This window comes from Bos taurus, unplaced genomic scaffold, assembly GCF_002263795.3.
Source record: "Bos taurus isolate L1 Dominette 01449 registration number 42190680 breed Hereford unplaced genomic scaffold, ARS-UCD2.0 Leftover_ScbfJmS_1274, whole genome shotgun sequence".
NCBI classification, from domain to species: domain Eukaryota; kingdom Metazoa; phylum Chordata; class Mammalia; order Artiodactyla; family Bovidae; genus Bos; species Bos taurus.
In genome coordinates, this window is record NW_020190379.1 from 131406 (window position 1) to 145076 (window position 13671).

A 13671-nucleotide genomic window follows, 5' to 3' on the forward strand; every position below is an offset into this window, starting at 1 on the left:
AGACCGTGTCTCACAAAAACACATATCCCGAGTAGGGTTCCAGTATATATGGATCAAAAGTGCCTATAACAGGGGAGCACATGAATATCCTCTCTTTATACACCCGCATCTATAACATGCCAGTCAACCAGCTGGACGAAAGAGACTGCAAAGGGCTGGGTAAGTAAAATCAGCATCCGTGAGAGACACTCAGGGCCACCTGGCCACTGGAAGCTATAAACAGGGAGGCAGAGGCAACCCTCACATGTATAGTAATAGACAAAGAGGGCACCAGGACAGACACCCAGGCCACAGTAATGTAGCAAACACTGACCAATGGTTATATTTCTAGTTTATTCCTTTTCTCTTTAGTTGTCTCCTTTCAAAATTAATCTTCAAAATTTACCTCATTTCATTCTTCCATTTGGAGAAAGATATCTTTTTTGGCACTAAAAAGGCTTTCGTGGAACATTTCAGAAACATCCATTAGCATATATCTTTTTAAAAATGTTACGTGATGACTAGAAAACCCTGGACAGTTGTTCCCAAGGGGCTGGGGGGTGAAGGGGGGTAGTTCTGGCAAAGTTCTATTTGGTACTGGTTACATGGATGCTGGCTTTATGAGAATTCATTAAGCTACGTATTTGTTTCTTGGGGGTTTCTGTTTAATGTATAATAAATATTTTTTTTAAATACTCAAAAATTAAAAAAAAAAAAGATTCTCTGAATGCCTGCTTTATCTCTTAAACATGCTTGCTAATGGAGACTCTAGTGGTGTTGGGGCATTTTGCCAAGTGGAGCCAGCAGCTCAAGGGTGAGGCAGGGGTGGGGGAAGTGAGCTATTCAGGAGCCCGGATTTTACAACCAATGGAGGAAGAGCCCAGGATAGGCTGGGGAGTCAGAGGACCCTGCATCCATGGGAAGCTGGCAGAAGGCACAAGCTGCAGGCTTGTTGGAGGTGGCAGGGCAGATGGATTTGCTTTTCAGCTGCAACATAAAACCTGAAAAGCCTTCCTTCTTAATAAATGAACGGATATAGACATTTAAGCCCCACAGGACATAGGTTCTCTTTATCAAAGAAGGGCTTTTCTTTCCAGGATATGAACTGGAATGGACTTCCAACAAGAGTCACTAATCTTTGAGCATGGGGTGTGAGAAAGATAGCTGGTGGGAAGAACTGATGTCCTGAGATGGAACTGAGATTTATCACCTTCCTGAAACAATATGCTTATATTTTCAGTATGCTTATTTTTTCATGAAGAATTCTAATTCATCTGTGTATATATAGAGAGACTCAATGTATCTTTCCCCTTAGTTAGTCTTTTTATTTAAAAACGACCAGGCCAGAACAGGCAAATCCAGAGAGACAGAATGCAGGGCTGGGGTGGAGGAGAAGATGAGTGGAGACTGACCGCTAATGGGGACAGGGTTTCCTTTTGAGGTGATGGAGATATTCTGGAGAGCAGTGATGGTTTGCACAACATTGTGAATGTGTAAATGCCTGAAGTACACTTAAAATTGTCAAAATGGTGAATTGCACAATATACGTATTTTACTACAATTAAAAATAAGTCCCAAAGGGAGGGTATATATATATATATATATATATACATACACACACACACACACACACACATATATGTTGATGTTTGGCAGAAATCAATACAATTCTGTAAAGCAATTATCCTTCAATTAAAAAATAAATAAATTGAAAAAAATAAGTGCGCAAAGATGTTTTAGTCTAGGGTGATGTGATAGTCTCTGTGGTGGTGGGGGGGTGTTTCCACTCCAATAACTTAATTTAACTTTGTCCCAAGCATTAAATGCCAAAAGTCAAGCCTCTGGATTGACTGACAGCAGGCCAGCTGCTGAAACTTACTGGAACATGAGGCGTTCGGCAGGAGCATGTGGCCGCTGAGGCAAAAGCACTTGTAGCTACCGTGTGTATTCACACATTTGTGTTGGCACAGACGGGGTTTGAATCCACACTCATTCACATCTGCAGGGGGCAGTCAGGAAATGAAGAAAGGTGAACTGAAGGAGGAAACACCCAGATGTGGAATGGGATTGGCCTCCCTGGACGCCAGCTATGGAGGTAGGTACAAAGGGTGGTGACTTGCCTCTTCTCCGACCATCATTAAAGTGTTGGTGAGAATGTGGACCAAACTGAATCATCTTACACTGCTGAAGGGAATGAAAATATAGGCACAACCACTCTGGAAAACTGTGTGGCAGCTAGATACAGACACTCGTGAGCCAGCCATTCCACTCCTGGGCAAATGTCCAACAGAAACATGGGTACATGCCCACCAGACTTCCCTGGTGGCTCAGTCAGTAAAGAATCTGCCTGCAATGCAGGAGACCCGGGTTCGATCCCTGGGTCAGGAAGATCTCCTGGAGAAGGAATGGCAGCCCACTCCAGTATTCTTGCCTGGACAATCCCATGGACAGAGGAGCCTGGCAGGCTATCACAAAGAGTTGGACACGACTGAGCAACTAAACCACCATAAATCTCATGCTAAAATGATCACAGTAGCACTATTCTGAATTGCCTCAAACCAGGAAGAATCCAAATCTCTCCTCCAAAAAGGATGGATAAATGACTTGTACACTCACGCAATAGAAAACTGTACAGCAGTGAGGCTGAGCAAACCACAAGTACAAACAACTGTGGATGAAACACAAACATGATCCTGACTGGGAGAAGCTGGACACAAATGTGCACACTGAAAACCAGGCATGAGTGAAAGAAACAAAACAATCCAGGCACAGTGACTCTGTGGTGTGAGAGACAAGGTACAGTTCCTTGTTGGGGGCTGGGGGCAAGTGATGGAGGGGAGCATGAGAGGTTTTCAGGGAGGCTAAGTTTCCATTTCTTGATCTGAATGCCAGCTACATGGGTGTTCTTGAGCATTCATGCAGTTGTACATTGTTGACAGGTGTACAATTTTGTGTTTCCTACTTGAATAAAAAGTTAAAACATAATCTAGATACTGCTGCCTTTAAAGCTCTTCCAGGTAGTCTGTGACAGATGCCAACAGCACAGTCTCCTTTCAGTTATTATTTTGAGCGGCCTCATGATGGACAAATGGCCTTGTCTCACACCTTTCCTGAGGGAGCCCTGCTAGGCGGCTATTACTGGTGGTCAGGTCACAGGACAATATTTAATCCCATATCAAGGTGCTCAGAGGACGCTGTTACACAAGAAGGTTACAAAAATATGTATATAGATAACACATTTTTAAAATAGGCATAGGAAAAATTGCCTAGGGAAATTCCCTGGCATTCCAGTGATTAAAACTCAGCATTTTCACAGCTGGGGTCTGCATTCTATCCCCGGTTGGACAACTAAGATCCTGCAAGCAATGTGGCACAGGCAGGAAAAAAAAAAAAAAAACCTTGGGAGACCAGGCTCTACACATTTATAATGGTTACCTCCTGGGAAGATTGAGAGGGGCTTTCTTCTCTGAGCTTTTCAGGGTTTAAAACATGAAACATTAAGAATGAAGTAGCTTTTATTAAAATAAAAAATGATACATAAGGAAAAAACTTGTAAAGCCATCATGGGTTTCGTCTTTGGGCACATGGTGATGTGGGTCCCACATGTCGTATCTCTCCCAAGGCAGATATAGAAAGGAGAAAAGAACCAAATTCCAATCAAGACCAAAATTCCACATAGTAATGGCAAAGGCCATTCAGGAAAATAAGTAAGTGGCTGCTTTCACCTCTGAGAAGAACCTTACATGGAGATTTTTCCAGCACATTTTCTGGACTCTTGAACCTCCTTCTCCACTGCCAGTCCCCTGTACACTACCATCTCCTGTATGGATCCTAACTGCTTCAAATGCACGAATTAAATAATGCTGGTTGGACATAACAGGAAAGCCAGGGATATTCCACCACTTGGCGCTAAGTCAGAGGCGTCTCTTGCAAGAGCATTTTGGGGAAAGACATCAGTTGGGTTGAGGCCTGTGGCCATCAGTGGATATATATGGACTTTGATCAGGTGGCCCTGGGGCAGGGAGGCTGTGGGAAAAAGCCAGACAGCCCCACATCTGAGCCACTGGACACTCCCTCAAAGTGAATACTTTGCCAGGACTTGAAAAGCAGCATGAAAAAACACCTTTTCCATTCCAACTCTCTTGAGAAGGTATCTTGGTACAGAATCCAAGACATATGGAAAATCAGGTCTTCTGGTGGGAAAAGCTCTGCTAAGGGACATGTTTGAATTATTACTTCTGAGAGCATGGCTCCTGCCGCACTTCCCTCAAGCCTTCTGGACACAGTTCTAAGGAGCCCCTTGGCGGTGCTGGCTCCCGTCCTGGGGTCGGGACAGGAGAGCTAGAGGCTCCTCCCTGAGCCTGCAGGTCTGCCAGCACAGAGAAAGGCTATGTGAGCATCTGGCCTTGGCAGTGAGCTGGGGGCAGGGGGACAGAGTGGGACAGACCCCTGGCTTCCTCTGGAATTCCATTCTCCCTTCTAGAACCCTGGAAGGGATCTTTCCTAATGGCAGCTGAACTGGATTTTCTGCTCTTTGCTTAACTGTGTTATAGAACTGGGGACCCTTTCTTAATTAGCACAGGTTTCTTGGTGCCTAGGCTCCTCCACACTGTGGACATCTGGGGCCACATCACCCTTAGCAGGGGGGCTGCCCTGTGCACTATAGATGTTCAGCTGGGCTCTACCCACTAGATGTCAGTAGAAACCCCTCTGAATGTCTCCAGGCACCGCCAGATGACCTCGGGGGTAAGACTTCCAGATTTATCAAATAAAAATACAGGATGCCCGGGTAAATGTCCCATACAATATTTGCAACCTACATACACTATAAAATTATTTGTTGTTTATGTGAAATTGCATTTGAAAATAAGATTTAAATCTAACTAGGGATACGTATTTTATCTGGCAAGTCTTCCTAGGGGACAAAACTGGCTACCTTAAGAACCACTGTTCTTAATATTATAACTGCTTTATTATCTTCAGATAAACAGCCTATGACAAAAGTCATAAATTGCCTTTTAAAATATATCAACTACAATAAAAATATGCATGTCATTCAACCCAACAATTCCATTTTTAGTTATTTACCCTATAAAAATACTCAAAGGTGCAAGGATATGCATAGGATAATGACTGATATAGTGCTATTTGTAGTGGCAAAATATTGGGGGCAACTTCTATAATAGTGGTTAAAGTATATTTACGTAAATGACACAAACATTTGCCCTAGGGACTAGGATACAGCCTTAAAAAGTATGAGACAGCTCTCTTTGTGCTGACATGCAAAAATGCCCATGAGAAATATCCATATTTGTAACTATAACAGAAAATAAACTGCAGAGATGGAGGTCAAACTCTTAGCTATGGGTGGAGGATGGACTGTGGATGTTCACACTCACTTTTTAATTTATATCCTTTTTTTTGTTGGTTTTCTTATAAATTATATATGCATTGCTTCCTTAGCTTAAAAAAAACAATAAACATTATTTGTTCAGAGGAAAATACTGTTTTTATCTGGCATCCTAACACAAAGCATCAGAATGACTTTGAGGTTTTAGAAGAGATTGAAAAATCTTATCTGAAGACACTTTTGTTTAAAGATCGGAGTTACATACTACAGAATCCTGAGTGCTATACTGTGTCCCAAACACGACTGCACTGCCTGAGTTGATTCTGAAAGCCCTGGGGTAGGTCTGTATCACCACCGTGGTCTATAGTACTGACCTTGGCTGCAGGTTTTCCCGGTGGTATCCTGGAAAGCATCTACATTTGTTAGTCCCCACACTCACCAAACTTGCATCCAGGTTCACACATAGCTGTTGAAAGAAAAGGTATTTGACAATTAAAGAATAGGAGCCAATAAGTATATGAGAAGATGTTCAACATGGCTAATTATCCGTTCAGTTCAGTTCAGTCACTCAGTCGTGTCCAAATCTTTGCAACCCCATGAATCGCAGCAGCCAGGACTCGCTGTCCATCACCAACTCCCGGAGTTACTCAGACTTATCAGAATTATCAAAGAAAGGCAAATCAAAACTACAATGAGGTATCATCTTACACCAGGCAGAATGGCCATCATCAAAAAGTCTACAAATAATAAATGCTGGAAAGAGTATATAGGAAGGGGAACCCTCCTACACTGTGGGTGGGAATGTAAAATTGGTGCAGCCACTAGAGAGAACAGTATGGAAGTTCCTCAAAAAAGCTAAAATAGAGTTGCAATCCACTACTGGGCATTTATCTGAACAAAAGTTTAATTTGGAAGGATACATACAGGCACTATCAACAATGGCCAGACATGGAAATAACCAAAATATCCACTGAAAGGTAAAAGGTGAAAAAGACATGATAGATATATACAATGGACTATTACTCAGCCATGAAAAAGAATACAATAATACCATTTGTAGCAACATGGAAGGACCTAGACAGATTATCATACTAATTAAAGTAAGTCAGGAAGAGAAAGACAACACCTTATGATACCACTTACATGTGGAATCTGAAATATGAGACATATAAACTTATCTGCAAAACAGAAATGGACTCACACACATAGACAACAGACTTGTGGTTGCCAACAGGAAGGGAGGATGAGAGAGGGCAGGACTGGGCCTTTGGGAGTAGCAGCTGCAAGCTAGTATATATAGGATGAATAAACAATAAGGTCCTACAGTAGAGCACAGGGAACTATATTCAATATTCTGTGATAAACCATAATAGAAAAGAATATTAAAAAGGAATACAATATATATGTATAACTGAATCACTTTGTTGTGGAGCAGAAATCAACACAACATTGTAAGTCAACTATATTTCTATAAACAAATTAAAAAACAGTCAGCCCAGTGAAATGCACACATGTTAAACTTGGCCGCCTTTTGTGTGCAGAGAAATCCATGGTGACATACAATACAGAGGGTGATCTGTTTCCTCTCCAGTTTATTTTCACCTTGAAAATACTGAGTAGTACTTCGCTTCTGAATGACATCACCAGCCCCATCTCCTCACCCCCTTCACCCACAAGTACAAGTTGACCGTAACTTTGCCTTGCACTGCCACACCTCCAGTGGCATTCAAAGAAAAAAAAAAAGCCTCCTACATCACAATTAGCCAGTTTTGTATGTAAACACAAAAGATTTAACTAAAGGAAAATGAGTTGTGAGCTGGAAGAAACTCCATAGTTATACTGGGCCAAGGTCCTTCTCCCCCTTTCTACTGTTTTTTTTTTTTCTCTTCTGTATTATTTCCCCATTTCTCTTTTGAATAATTAAAAGTTTACATTCTGTGTGTTATCAGCCAAAATGAACAAAGCACAGGTTGGAGGCAGGGAGACGCTGCCTCCGGTCTCAAGGATGGGAACCACAAGCATGATGGTGATGGTGATAGTGGTGGTCATAGAGGCATGCCAAAGGCAGGATTTCGTTTTCTGTTTTATCCACTTCTGTATCCAGACACCTGACACAAACTAGGAACTCAATAAATATTTGTTGGATGCCTGAAGTGTCAGGAGAAACAAGGATGGGATGGATAACAGATTGCATTAGGCAAGAAAGCGTAGTCAAAGATGGTGGAAAGTTTGAGTCTGGCTCATAAGGAGGAGACAGGGAGAAAACGCTGTGGATAGGAAGAAAGGAAAATGGGAGAGCCCAAAGACATGAATGGGAATGAGAGAAAAAGCAATGAATGAGAGAGAAACTAGGCAGGTAGGGAATCATGGACTCTCACATTTTCTGGATCTACTAGGAGTCCCAGAAACAGCCAGCATATGAAAGGATGACTCAGCAATTGCGAGAAATGCTTGCTTACTTCTCTGCACATTGATTCTCTGGCTCATAGAAGGTCCACCCCTAGGCAAGCTTGTTCCTAAAGACTCCAGCCTGCTCCCATTTGACTCAACCCTACCTTTGCTAACGTCACCATTCACCTCCCAGCTACCTGGACTCAAAATCCCAGCTGTCTCTATTTATTCTTGTTCCCCAAACAATCACCCAGAGTATCCTACCCCTCTATCCCTGTTTCTACCACCAATTTCCTTGAGTAAGTATTGGGTTGGCCAAAAAAGTGTGTTAGGGTTTCTCTACACTTGCTTACAGAAAAACCCAAACAAACTTTTTGGCCAAGCCAATATTAATCCAGCTGCTGGGAACCACTTTGCTCATAGATGTCTGGGAGACTTGTTGCATGCCTCTCTCTCTTCACTTTCCTCACCTAAGTCTGTGACCGGGCTTGGCTGATGCATGGCTCTAACAGCCTAGCCCCTGGTTTCTGGGCAGGACAAATGCTCCATTGGAATTAACAGTCCAGAGCTCACTGTGGGATCAGGATGAAGCCAAACTTCTCTTGAAGTCACATCTTTGCCTTGCTTCTTCCCCAGCTCCCTCAGTCCCTTACAGATTTCTCCCAAGTGCCTCTCAACAGGATATTTGTGCAAGAATCACCTTCACAGGTACTGCTCCTAGGATATCGATGTCCAATGTGACAATAAGAGATATTCCAGATATATATCTCTGATGATGCCATGTGATGCCTCAGTTTTAGTTCAGTTCAGCTCAGTGGCTCAGTCGTGGCTGACTCTGGCAACCCCATGGACTGCAGCACACCAGGCTTCCCTGTCCATAACCAACTCCTGGAGCTTACTCAAACTCACATCCATCAAGTCAGTGATGCCATCCAACCATCTCATCCTCTGTTGTCCCCTTCTCTTCCAGCCTTCAATCTTTCCCAGCATCAGGGTCTTTTCCAAGGAGTCAGTTCTTTGCATCAGGAGGCCAAAGTATTGGAGTTTCAGCTTCAGCGTCAGTCCTTTCAACGAATAATCAGGACCGATTTAATTGCCTAGAAGTCATCAAATAATCTCTGCTGGGTCCTGAATCCAGGACAGAGGTCATAACCATGATCTGGCCTCTGCCTTTTTTAGTCTTACTCTGTTCCCTGAACCCAGGCAATGATGAGGTCAAACCAGACTCCCTGCTCTTCTGACCTACTCTGCACTTTTTACCCCTTCTCTATTGTTACCCCACCCTGCGGCACCCCTCCCCACCACTCCAATGGTTAATATCCTAACAATCCTTCAAAGACTACCTTGTAGGGCCCCTCCTTTCAGAAGCTTGTACAGATTTCTCCAACCACACATGAACTTCTGCTCATCTCTGAGAACTCCACAGAACTCTGGCAGGCTTCTCCCACGAAACTGATATCTTCATCTGATTCAAGAACTAGCCAGATATTTTGCCTCTGTGTTTGACTTCTATCTACTATCTGATGCTAAGTGCTTTCAGAACAGGGATATAAACACTCACCTTTGTTTCTCCTCCTGCATGTAATAGTGTGAACATGTTAGACACTGAAATAGTTTTGAATGACAAACAGTAAGTGTAGAACTTTAAACAGGGAAATATTTCAATGCTTGAAGTAGATCATAAGTGAGAGAAGGAAGGGGAAAACACGCTTCCCACCAACGTTCTTCTACTTTTGGAGGCAAACGAGATAGAATTGGATTTCCAGGGTCTATTTTGTTATGGTTACGTTCTTGGAGATGCAGGTTTAACTCTAAATGTTAGAAAAATAAACCTTTTTTTTTAAGCCCCCAAGACTTCTGATTGCTTCCTGGAAAGTTATTTTCAATGTAGCCCAGACAGGACAGCACAGGATAAATGCCAAAGAGAAGAGAGGAGAAGTTGTGAATATTAATACCCTTGCTGTTTGGAGGTCAGCAATCCAGAAAGCAAAAAGCAAAGGAGAAAAGGAAAGATATAAGCATCTGAATGCAGAGTTCCAAAGAATAGCAAGAAGAGATAAGAAAGCCTTCCTCAGTGATCAGTGCAAAGAAATACAGGAAAACAAGAGAATGGGAAAGACTAGAGATCTCTTCAAGAAAATTAGAGATACCAAGGGAACATTTCATGCAAAGATGGGCTCGATAAAGGACAGAAATGGTATGGACCTAACAGAAGCAGAAGATATCAAGAAGAAGTGGCAAGAATACACAGAAGAACTGTACAAAAAAAGATCTTCACGACCCATACAATCACAATGGTGTGATCACTCACCTAGAGGCAGACATCCTGGAATGTGAAGTCAGGTGGGCCTTAGAAAACATCACTACGAACAAAGTTAGTGGAGGTGATGGAATTCCAGTTGAGCTATTTCAAATCCTGAAAGATGATGCTGTGAAAGTGCTGCACTCAATATGCCAGCAAATTTGGAAAACTCAGCAGTGGCCACAGGACTGGAAAAGGTCAGTTTTCATTCCAATCCCAAAGAAAGGCAATGCCAAAGAATGCTCAACTACCACACAATTGAACTCATCTCATATGCTAGTAAAGTAATGATCAAAATTCTCCAAGCCAGGCTTCAGCAATACGTGAACCGTTAACTTCCTAATGCTCAAGCTGGTTTTAGAAAAGGCAGAGGAATGAGAGATCAAATTGCCAACATCTGATGAATCATGGAAAAGCAAGAGAGTTCCAGAAAAACATCTATTTGTGCTTAATTGACTATGCCAAAGCCTTTGACTGTGTGGATCACAAGAAACTGCGGGAAATTCTGAAAAAGATGGGAATACCAGACCACCTGATCTGCCTCTTGAGAAATCTGTATGCAGCTCAGGAAGCAACAGTTAGAACTGGACATGGAACAAAAGACTGGTTCCAAATAGGAAAAGGAGTACGTCAAGGCTGTATATTGTCACCCTGCTTATTTAACTTATATGCAGAGTACATCATGAGAAACGCTGGACTGGAAGAAGCACAAGCTGGAATCAAGATTGCTGGGAGAAATATCAATAACCTCAGATATGCAGATGACACCACCCTGATGGCAGAAAGTGAAGAGGAACTAAAAAGCCTCTTGATGAAAGTGAAAGTGGAGAGTGAAAAAGTTGGCTTAAAGCTCAACATTCAGAAATGAAGATCATGGCATCCGGTCCCATCACTTCATGGGAAATAGATGGGCAAACAGTGGAAACAGTGTCAGACTTTTTTGGGGGGCTCCAAAATCACTGCAGATGGTGACTGCAGCCATGAAATTAAAAGACGCTTACTCCTTGGAAGGAAAGTTATGTCCAACCTAGATAGTATATTAAAAAACAGAGACATTACTTTGCCAACAAAGGTCCGTCTAGTCAAGGCTATGGTTTTTCCTCTGGTCATGTATGGATGTGAGAGTTGGACTGTGAAGAAGGCTGAGTGCCGAAGAATTGATGCTTTTGAACTGTGGTGTTGGAGCAGACTCTTGAGAGTCTCTTGGACTGCAAGGAGATCCAACCAGTCCATTCTGAAGGAGATCAGCCCTGGGATTTCTTTGGAAGGAATGCTGCTAAAGCTGAAACTCCAGTACTTTGGCCACCTCATGCGAAGAGTTGACTCATTGGAAAAGACTCTGATGCTGGGAGGATTGGGGGCCAGAGGAGAAAGGGACGACAGAGGATGAGATGGCTGGATGGCATCACTGACTCGATGGACCTGAGTCTGAGTGAACTCCGGGAGTTGGTGGTGCACAGGGAGGCCTGGCGTGCTGGGATTCATGGAGTCGCAAAGAGGCAGACACAACTGAGCGACTGCACTGAACTGAACTGAACTGATGACCCTTTAAATGTGGTTACCATATAGAAAAATCCCCTTGTCTGTGAATAAAATCTTGTTGTCTGCATGTGAGCTCCCTTGATTTTTACCAAGTTCATGTTTCCAACTTAAGGCACTCAATCATCAGGGGCTTTTCTTTCTTTATTGGGGGAAGGTATGGCTTGAGTTCATCCTCAGCACTTCCTTCCTGTCCCATGTGTAAACATCTTTTGCTATTTTCTTGTTCACAATTGAATGTAATAATAACTTGGCATACACCTACCAGGCTTGTCTATTTACTTTTTCCTATGTAAACCCTATAGAATGATTTCTGAGAGCTAAAGCCAGGAAACTCAGTTTAGATAGGGCTTAAGAGTAAAGGCTTTTACTCAAAGTCACTCCAACTTGATTTGGGAAAGTTGGGTTGAGAAATATTCTGTGAATTCTAAGATTAGAACTACATTTGTGACCTTTTTTTAAAAAAAGGTAAAAATAGGAAAATTTGTTAAAACAAAAAATTTTTAAACATATTTACCTCTCTATTTTCAAAAAGTTCTCATACATGGTTTATAGATTTATTCATTCTTTTAACAAAGATTTAATGTCTTCTGGCCATCATGGGCTAGACAGTGTTTGGCTGAGGTATAAACATGACTAAGACATACACCCTACCCATAGGTGACAGAAATGTAAATATACTATTAGAATAAATAACCTAAGTTGTAAAGAAGTACTTTAGGGTGTTGTGGAAATAAAAAAGTGAAAGTCGCTCAGTCGTGTCTTTTTGCAGCCCCATAGACTATACAGTCCATGGAATTCTCCAGGCCAGAATACTGGAGTGGGTAGCCTTTCCCTTCTCCAGGGGATCTTCCCAACCCAGGGATCCAACCCAGGTCTTCCTTATTGCAGGCTGCTTCTTACCAGCTGAGCCATAAGGAAAGCCCTCAGAAATAAAAAAGGGAAAAGATAAATTCTTTGTGTTCTCTACATGCAAATGTTTGTCCCTATTTGACCCCCTGAATTCATGAGTCGTCTTATAAGATGATTTTTAGATGGCAAGATTTCTAGAAAATAGAAAACCCTGACAACTGTATTCACTCAGATAATAACTTGCCCCAAACCCACTGTCCTGACTCACAGGAGTTCTGCTATTCTTGAGTGAGGCACTATTTGGTTAAAAAAAAAAAAAAAAAGCCTGGAACTAGAAATTAGAAGAATCAGAATTTAGTGCCAAGTTCAATCCAGTCTGCCTGATTGGGTCTCACTTTCTACATCTATATTGTGCTTGCAAAGGATTCTGGGGGCTTCCTAGGTTGCTTGCTGCTGCTGCTAAGTCACTTCAGTCGTGTCCAACTCTGTGCAACCCCATATATAGCAGCCCACCAGGCTCCCCTGTCTCTGGGATTTTCCAGGCAAGAACACTGGAGTGGGGTGACATTGCCTTCTCTGTCCCAGGTGGCTTAGACAGTAAAGAATCTGCCTGCAATGCAAGAGATGCAGGTTTGATCCCTGGGTCAGGAAGATCCCCTAGAGAAGGAAATGGCAACCCACTCCAGTATTCTTGCCTGGAAAATTCCATGGACAGAGGAACCTTGCAGGCTATGGTCCAAGGGGTCAGAAAAGAGTTGGACATGACTGAGTGACTAAACAACAACAAAAGGATTCTGGACCCTTCACTGTCTTTCTCCAAAGTTGCCTGATTCAAACACTTTGTTTTGGAGGAGGGTGGAAAAAAAATCATCTCTGTCCCCAGAGACCATATGTGAAATGGCAAAGTTGGGTTAACTTCAGCAAAGGAATCTTGATCTCAAGAATCAATGGATAGAGAAATGACTGGATTTTTTTCATCCATTGTGGTTAAGATCCATCCTGCTTTGCTTCTAGAGTTTATTCCACATTCTGTGAGAGCTGTTACATGTACACATTAATTTGTTGAGTATCCATTTGGGGCCAGGCACAATGCCTGGTGTTGGTGATATAAAGTTCAGGATGTCTAGCTTAACTGACATTAGTGCCCCCAGTCATCACGCTTACCTTTAAAGCCACTGTGAATTTTCAAAACACCCTCATGAAAGTGGCACTGTCCTGGTGAGAACCACTGGCATAGCATGCTGACGAGCTTCATGAG

The 13671-nt window shown here is 42.5% G+C and overlaps 1 pseudogene; it reads right to left on the bottom strand.

Annotated features, from left to right (window-relative positions):
* Window positions 1-5793, bottom strand: part of LOC104968405 (epidermal growth factor-like protein 6) — a 29334-nt pseudogene extending 23541 nt beyond the window's left edge.
* Between the last annotated feature and the right edge of the window lie 7878 nt (window positions 5794-13671).